Source organism: Balearica regulorum, chromosome Z, assembly GCF_011004875.1.
Source record: "Balearica regulorum gibbericeps isolate bBalReg1 chromosome Z, bBalReg1.pri, whole genome shotgun sequence".
In the NCBI taxonomy this organism is placed as follows: Eukaryota; Metazoa; Chordata; class Aves; order Gruiformes; family Gruidae; genus Balearica; species Balearica regulorum.
The window spans coordinates 42,816,776-42,825,061 of NC_046220.1; positions in this window are offsets into that span (position 1 = coordinate 42,816,776).

Genomic DNA, 8,286 nt, shown 5'->3' on the forward strand with positions numbered 1-8,286 from the left:
CATTCTCAGGGAAAAAATACTGAATTACATGGGTTGTTGATGTCAACCTTTACAGGTTTCCTGTATTTTAGTTTATAGAAATATTTACTAAAAATTTAATGTAGTTGCCCTAGTATTCCAACATAAGTTAACATTTTAATTCTTGTGTATTAGTTTATTTTGTTTATAAATGGCTTTCCACACACTGGAGGTGTAGAAAATCACATTTTGTGTTTACATGTCACTTTTACATATTTTTAGCAATGTATTCTGAGAACCCATTAGGACACATGAGCGGAATATTCTCATTTAAAGTAAAATAGTTGTTAAGCAACTTTAAAATTTAATTAGAACCCTTTGCTGCATTTCATTATGAGGTTTTTTCATAATTACTCAGCAGGTCCTAGGTATTTACTAATGCAGAAGTGACAGTACATGATACTGCTGAATTATAACTGCACAGCTGGAGAAGATACTTAGAGAAATAAAGAACAGATAAATGTATCGCATCGTTTAAAAAGCATCAGGGGAAAACTCAGCATCAAGCATCCCCCCCACCCTTCACCGTTGTAAATAATGCTACAAAATTCAGTATGGTTTTCCATCTTCTAATGACTTAAGGAGCAGACCAAATAGAACCAGCTGGTTCTTTACTTACGCAACTTACAGGATTTGGGATATTAGTACCTAGAAGAAAGCTATGCTCCTAACCGATGCAGAGATGGGCAAACTGCTATGATTGACCCTGTACTCACTGAGTTTAATTTAGTGCAGTGAGTCAACAGGATGGGGTAGAATTGGGTTCAAAATACACTGAGACACACTACTTTTTTTCCTTGGGACCCCCCCCTAAACTTACAATTCCTTTTGCTTGAGTAATGCCTGCATTGCACAGCCTCCCAAATTCTGCCTTGAAAAATGAAGTTACCATCATCATTCAACACTATTTAAAGAATATAGTAATAAGTTACTACCTCTCAGAGAGATAAAGACATTATTATTTGTGCACTTATTCATGGAATCACAGTTTATATTTTAAAACTTCTAGACATAAGAAATTAAAGTTCAATGAAATACTTATGAGAAGAAAATTATTCACTGTGCCTTCCTTTCTCTTTTGACTAGGAAAATCCCAACAGGAAATACAGTGTAGATACTAAAGCCACTCAAATTAAGCCAATTCTTCCAATTACTTTGCATACCTTCACTGGTATCTTTAATCAGTATAAATATGTATGTTTCTCATTTTTGGCTTCTCCTGCAGTTGAATTGGGTTTTCTGCAATCACTTACTCCTTTTCAATGTCCCAGATAGCTTTGAATTTCCCTTTTACCCTCCTCCTTTGTTTATTATTCTTTACTTCTTCTAACAAAGCCATTGTTCGATTCACAGAAGAAAACAGAGGACATAGTACAGCAAGCTTTTTCTCATTGTGATATTCAGAGCTCAACTTCTTAGCTTCCTTCCCTTCTGCTCTTTTCTTGGCTTCTTCCTATATTTCCATCCTATTTTCCTCCTGCTGGTTCCAAAGGATGCCTGTTGCTATCCACCAGCAGAACTGTGCCTGCAGCTGGGGTTTCACACGCATTAAACCGGCATATGCAGCTCTCCATGACCCTCCCCCTGCTTCTTTCCACCCCTGCACCATTTCCTCCTTTGCACCTCAGGGAACTGATTCAAGCTAAAATCCAACCCAGCAACTACAGAGAATTTGGTGATGTTTTTGATGTTTTTAAGCCAGCACAAAAAAAGATGGTGTGCAAGCATGAAAACAAGGGTAGGAAAGGTCTAATATCTTCTTTTAATGGGCAAGCTGGTCCACACAGATCTAAAGCAAATGCAGAACTACCATAGAAATGATCGGGTCCTTAATTTTTTTCAGTCAGCCAAATTCCATCTAAATGTCAAGGCACAATATGGACACTTATTTTATTAACTGGGATTACCACACAGCTTCTGCAAACTGACAGAAATTATACCAGTTTAAGCATCTTTATTCCAATAACACAATGTCCAACGATTGTCAGTCTGTGTCAATTGCATCACAAGTAATGTAGTTGCATTAACCCGTAACCCATAAAACCCACACAAATTAATTTTCTGTGCCTGAAAGGCATCAGGTTACTCCAGGCATCTGAATGGTTTGCAGGCTTCTTCTGTAGAACAAACACACAAGATTTTGCTGCCAACAATATGCTGGATGGGAAAGTGCTGTCAAAAAAACCCGCCATACCACAGCAGCATTAAGTTTTGACACACAAAGTTTATAAGTACTATGGGAAATATTAAGGAGTACTTCTTGTAGATGAGTTCTGCTATGAGAGGGTTCAATAAAAGTCTTCCTGCTGATTGCTCTGTGCACACCACCAGCACAATGTCAAATACACCATAGGTGTAAAGAACATTGCTTCCTTGCCTAGAACAGCAACCTTAGTTTAAATATATTTTTCTAGAGAAACGAAATCAAATTAAAACCAGCAAAAGATGCTTGGTTTTTATAGTTGTTTTATTTAATCTTTAGCTTTTTTCTCTACTTAAGTAAGGAAACATCTTGCTAAAATACACTTCCTTCAAAATACATGACTTTCTCATTAGCGACCCCTACGTTTTCCACTAACCAGTTCTCCTCCTCTAACAATCTCTTACAGTCCCAAGATGAAGTCAGAAATGCAGACACACAATTTCTCAATATCAGACCAACACAAAAATCTTAGCTGACAGCAGATTAGAACATGCCTCCATTCTGTCTCATTTTACATTAAAAAAGTTTCTACAGCACTGATGTTAGAACATAAGATCATAAATAAAAGCTAAAGTGGTTATTAAAAACATCATACAGCATCAACCTCATGTGCTTTCATGGAGAGCAACAGACCCTATAGGTAAGACATCTATTCTCCTATTTTGGCTTTGCCTGGACTATCAAATGTGATCACATTATAGTATTTAACAGCTGATGCCTGTTAACTTTGTATCTGACTACTTGTGAAACAAAAAGTAGAACTTATTTCAGTGTTCTTGCATACTTCAACATATATTTTAAAGTGACATTTTAAAGTAACATTTATTTTATATAGGCCCTTGCTGCACATATGCTTGGCAGCATAGTCTTGGCAGCTCAAGGGCATTTTTCATCAATATTTGCATTCGAGTAACCTATCTGTAAGTAAAAGGTTCCAGGCAATACATATGTTTTTTCACAAAAATGTATCTATTGAATGATTATTTGAATGTTTTAAATTACAAGTAGATCCTTATTTACACTTTCTGTTTAATGGCATTTTCTAGTTTGGAGGAACTCTATGAGGGCAATTACACTAATAGCTGGTACCAGGGGGCATGTGCTTAGGTAGTGAGTTCTTGGGCTGTTAAGTCTGTTTTTCTTTACAATAAATGCCAGATTTGTGGTTTAATAGCAACAGTGCTTGTCCATAATTTATATATAGTACACATCTGTTAAATGATAATTGTACTGTAATTGTAAATATTAAAAGAAATTGTTCTAAATGCAGAAGAGTCAGTTGTGAATATTTAGCTTGTAATTACATTTATGTCCTAAATGCTGTTAGTGGAATAAAACATTTCCCCTTAATTAACGTAAATCACACTCTTTTCCATCACAGATTCTTTGAACATATGCATATTTTCACCTTAGCTTTTAAAGTTGTTGGTTTTTTTTAATCCAGAAGAACGCTTTGGGAAGGTTGTGATTCTGTCAGTACTTTATAAGTGAGATCAAACTGTGACCTGCTGCAAGTTAATGCTGCCATTGCCTCATACTTGTCGTGTAATTATCAACATCATTAAAGAAAGCCCTTGACTCTTTATACAGAAACCATAATCTGCTTTTTTTTCTCCCTCTGGGCTCTTCCCATCCAAGGACAAAATTCGACACTTCCAAGGATGCAAACACAAAGAAGTTGCTTAACGTGTCAGGGTGGTCCATACCAGCCAGGTTAACTGTCTAGGCTTCCTGTTCAGTCTGTTCAGTTAAGTGCTTCTAAGAAGGCTAAATCACTGGGCAGGGAGATACTCATTTAGCTAATAAGAAGCATTAAGTACTGAATGTCTTCCAGCTCTGATCTCCACCTACAGATAAGGTGCCTAACAGAGCTGAAAATCAGATGCTTTCAGCTAGCTGGATTAAAATTTCTGCTGTTCTTTGAGTAGCCACAGAACTGAGGCATATTTCTTTAGCACAATGACCATGTGAGAGCTCCCTCAGGAAATAGGGAAATATCCTTCCTGAATGGTTTCAAATCTGTAACTCCTTCTATGAATGTCTCTCTCAATTCATCCAACTCTGTTCACCTCTCTGGTTCATGCTGTATTACTGATACAAATGGTATTCAGGAAGCCTACATTTTGCCCTTTTTCATATTAATGGAATTTTGTTGAAATCAATGACAGTTTTATCCTTGAAAATAGTGTAAAAGTCAGATTTTTTCATATTAATCTGCCATAAAACAATAGGCTGTACATTTTCATTTCTTTTTAAGTAATATTATCCAGTCAAACAAGTTAAGTTCTTCCATCAAACTATTTTAAAGCCAGCATTAACTGTGACTTTTATTACAATATGAAGCCTATGATACAGTCCTTCTCCTAAATAACTTACAGCTTATGCAGGCAATACAGATATCAAAAGAAGCAGGTGATTGGTCCACGAGCAGGTAACAGCAAAAGCTCTTCGGGACCTGCCACTCATAAACAAGACAGACCTAAAGATGGAAAGATTGAGGGCAGTTCTGGATGCAGTGATCTTGACATTGTGTTGTTTTAAATACTCAGAGAAGCAAATTCAATAACATCTCTGAGCTTCAGGAGATCTGACTGCAGCTTATTTAGGGATCTGCTTGGATCAATGGGAGATGGCCCAGGAAGGCAGAAAGGTCCAGGGCAATGTGTTGCTTTTCAGGATAAAATCTTTGAAGCACAGAAACACTGGACAGTGCAGAAAACCAAGCTGGTGCGGCAGGGCGCCAGCATGGATGGGCCAGCAACCCCTGATTGAGCTGAGATGTGGAAAAAGCAAGTACACAGAGGGAAATTCAGGAAGAATATAGGGACTCTATAGGAAGGAGAAGGACAACAAACAGGGCTTCTGTGAGTACATCAGGAGCAGAAGGAAGACTGATGAAAATGGGGCTCACTGTTGAGTGAGAGAGGGAACATGGGGGAGACTGAAGTACTCGATGCTTTTTTTTGCCTCAGTTTTCCCCAGTTAAGGTCTGCTTTCTGGACTCCCATTTCCCCGAGCCTACTAACAGGACCTGCAGAAAGGTAGTACAACCCACTGCAGGGGACGGGACAGGGAATGCAGCGATCCTGACCAGAAGACCATGACACACTGTGGGTCAGTGACCCACACCGTGGTTAACCTGAGCGGCACAGGCCTCTGCTGGGCATACCCGGCGGGATCTTCAGGATGTGTTGGGCTGCACAAATGCCATGGCTGCAGGAGAAGCTCAGGCAGCAGATGGTGCCAGAGGAGCTGGTGGGCAGCTCCTGCTTTGTACCAGATTATGCCACTTGCGTGGCCTTGCCTTTATCCAAGAGTGTCAGCTCTAATAACTAGCATTTTAAATGGTACTTTACAGAGTCTGAGTGTCTTTCTTACTGAGGTCATATGTACCAGCATCTCCTAGTGAAAATGGAGTGCTTTACCCTGCAGACACACACAACTCTCCCTGGGACCAGACAGGGTGCTGCTGAGGGCACTGGCTCATGTCACCACAAGACCATTCTCTATGATATTGCAAAGGCCACAGGAATCAGGAGGTTCCTGAAGACTGGAAAAAGGCAATTCTCACATCCATCTTCAGGAAGGATGCAGGGAACTACCGAGTGGGCAGCCTGACCGCAGTGCCAGGTTAGAGCAGACCCTCCCTGAATGCATACCTAGGCACATGAAGGAGAGGGTGGTTGGGAACAGCCAGCACAGGTCTACCAATAGCAAGTCACGTCTGCCCAGCCTGATTCCCTCTAGGAAGAGGTTTCTGATTGCGTAGATAAAGGGCAAGCAGAGAAGGAGCTACTAGACATGGCAAGGAGAGGCAGGGGGAAGAAAAGGAAAGCAGTCAGTGCTAGAGAACCAGTACTGTATGGGCGGGACAAGGGGACTGATAGAAACCTCCTTAAGATCAACGAAGGCAAATGTAAAGTCCTTCAACTTAGCAGAAATAACCACGCACAGCAGTACGGGTTGGGGGCCAACCAGTTAGGAAGCTTTACAGGGTAAGACCTGTGTGCCCTGGTGGACAGGTTGAACGTAAGTCAGCAGTGTGACCTTGCAGCGGTGACCACCAGCCACATACCAGGGTGTATCAGAGCAGCAAGCAGGTCCAAGAAAGCAAGTTGCCTTCTTCTTTCAGCACTTGTGAGACTGCATGTGGAGCACCATGTCCTATTTAGAGTTCCCTAGCAGAAGAAAGCCACTGACATAGTGAAGCAGGTGACCAGCAGATGGCTGCCAAAGTGGTCAGGGAGTGGAAGCACATGCCATCACCCCCCAGAGAGGATGAGAGGACCAGGTTTGTTCAGCCTCAAGACAAGGCTAAGAATCAGAAGCAGGACAAATTCTGACAGCAAAACACTGCAACTTTTCACTGTTAGAAAACCCTGTGTAAACAGGGAAAAAAATCCTTAAGGAAAAAAGATTTAAAAGTGACACACTGATACTGATACAAATACATTTAGATGGGAAGCTGATTTGTAGGAAACTTCTACCTCTTCTGTTGAATAAAAAAGAGTTGCAATGTCAGGCTGCCCTTAACCTCTCATTTGCTGTCATTACTGTTGGCATTCTGCTCCTTCTAGGACAAGAGAATCAGATCTGAAACGAGACGTACTATTTACACTTTAGAAACCTTTTGACCTTTCCTCCCAGGTAAATATACTTAAGTTTGCTTACCACCAGAAAACTCACAAGTACTGTACTGTACTGTAAGTCAGGCAAAACCACCAGGAGGCCTGCATGAATGAACAAGGAGCTCCTGGAAAAACTCAAACACAAAAAGGAAGCCTACAGAGGGTGGAAGCAAGGGCAGGTAGCCTGGGAGCAATACAGAGAAACTGTCCAAACAGCCAGGGATCACGTTAGGAAAGCCAAAGCCCTGATAGAAATTAGTCTGGCCAGGGATGTCAAGGGAAAGAAAAGTTTCTGTAGGAATGTCAGTGATAAAAGGAAGACAAGGGAAAACATGGGCCCTCTCTAGAAGTAAACAGGAGACCTGATTTACCCAGGATACAGAGAAGGCTGAAGTACTCAATGACTTTTTTGCCTTAGTGTTCACCAGCAAGTGCTCTAGCCACACTGCCCAGGTCACAGAAGGCAAAGGCAGGGACTGGGAGAATGCAGAACCACTGAAGGTCAGGTTCAGAGAAGATCAGGCTCGAGAATATCTAAGGAATCTGAAGGTGCACAAGCCCATGGGACCTGATGAGATGCATCCGTGGGTCCTGAGGGAACTGGCAGATGAAGTAGCAAAGACACTGTTCGTCATCTTTGAGAAGTCATGGCAGTCTGGTGAAGTTCCCACTGACTGGAAAAGGGGAAACATAACCCCCATTTTTAAAAAAGGGAATAAAGGAAGACCTGGGGAACTACAGGCCGGTCAGTCTCACCTCTTTGCCTGGCAAGATCATGGAGCAGATCCTCCTGGCACATGGAAAATAAGGAGGTGATTGGTGACAGCCAACATGGCTTCACTGAGGGCAAATTTGGTGGCCTGACAAATTTGGCAGCATTCTACAACAGGGTTCCAGTGTTGGTGGATAAGGAAAGAGCAACTGACAACATCTACCTGGACCTGTGCAAAGCATTTGACACTGTCCCACATGACATCCTTCTCTCTAAATTGGAGAGACATAGATTTGATAGATGGACCATTTGGTGGATTGGCTGGATGGTTGCACTCAAAGAGTTGCAGTCAGTGGCTCAATGTCCAAGTGGAGAACAGTGACGACTGGTGTTCCTTAGGAGTCAGTATTAGGATGGGTGCTGTTTAACATCTTTGTCGGTGACATGGACAGTTGGGATCAAGTGTACTCTCGACACCAAGCTGTGTGGTGTGGTCGACACACTGGAGGGAAGGGATGCCATCCAGAGGGACTTTGACAGGCTTGAGAGGTGGGCCATGCGAATGTCATGAAGTTCAACAAGGCCAAGTGCAACGTCCTGCACATGGGTCAGCACAATCCCAATCACAACTACAAGCTGGGCGGAGAATGGATTGAGAGCAGCCCTGAGGAGAAGGACTTTGGGGTGTTGGTGGACAAGAAGCTCAACATGAGCCAGCAATGTGT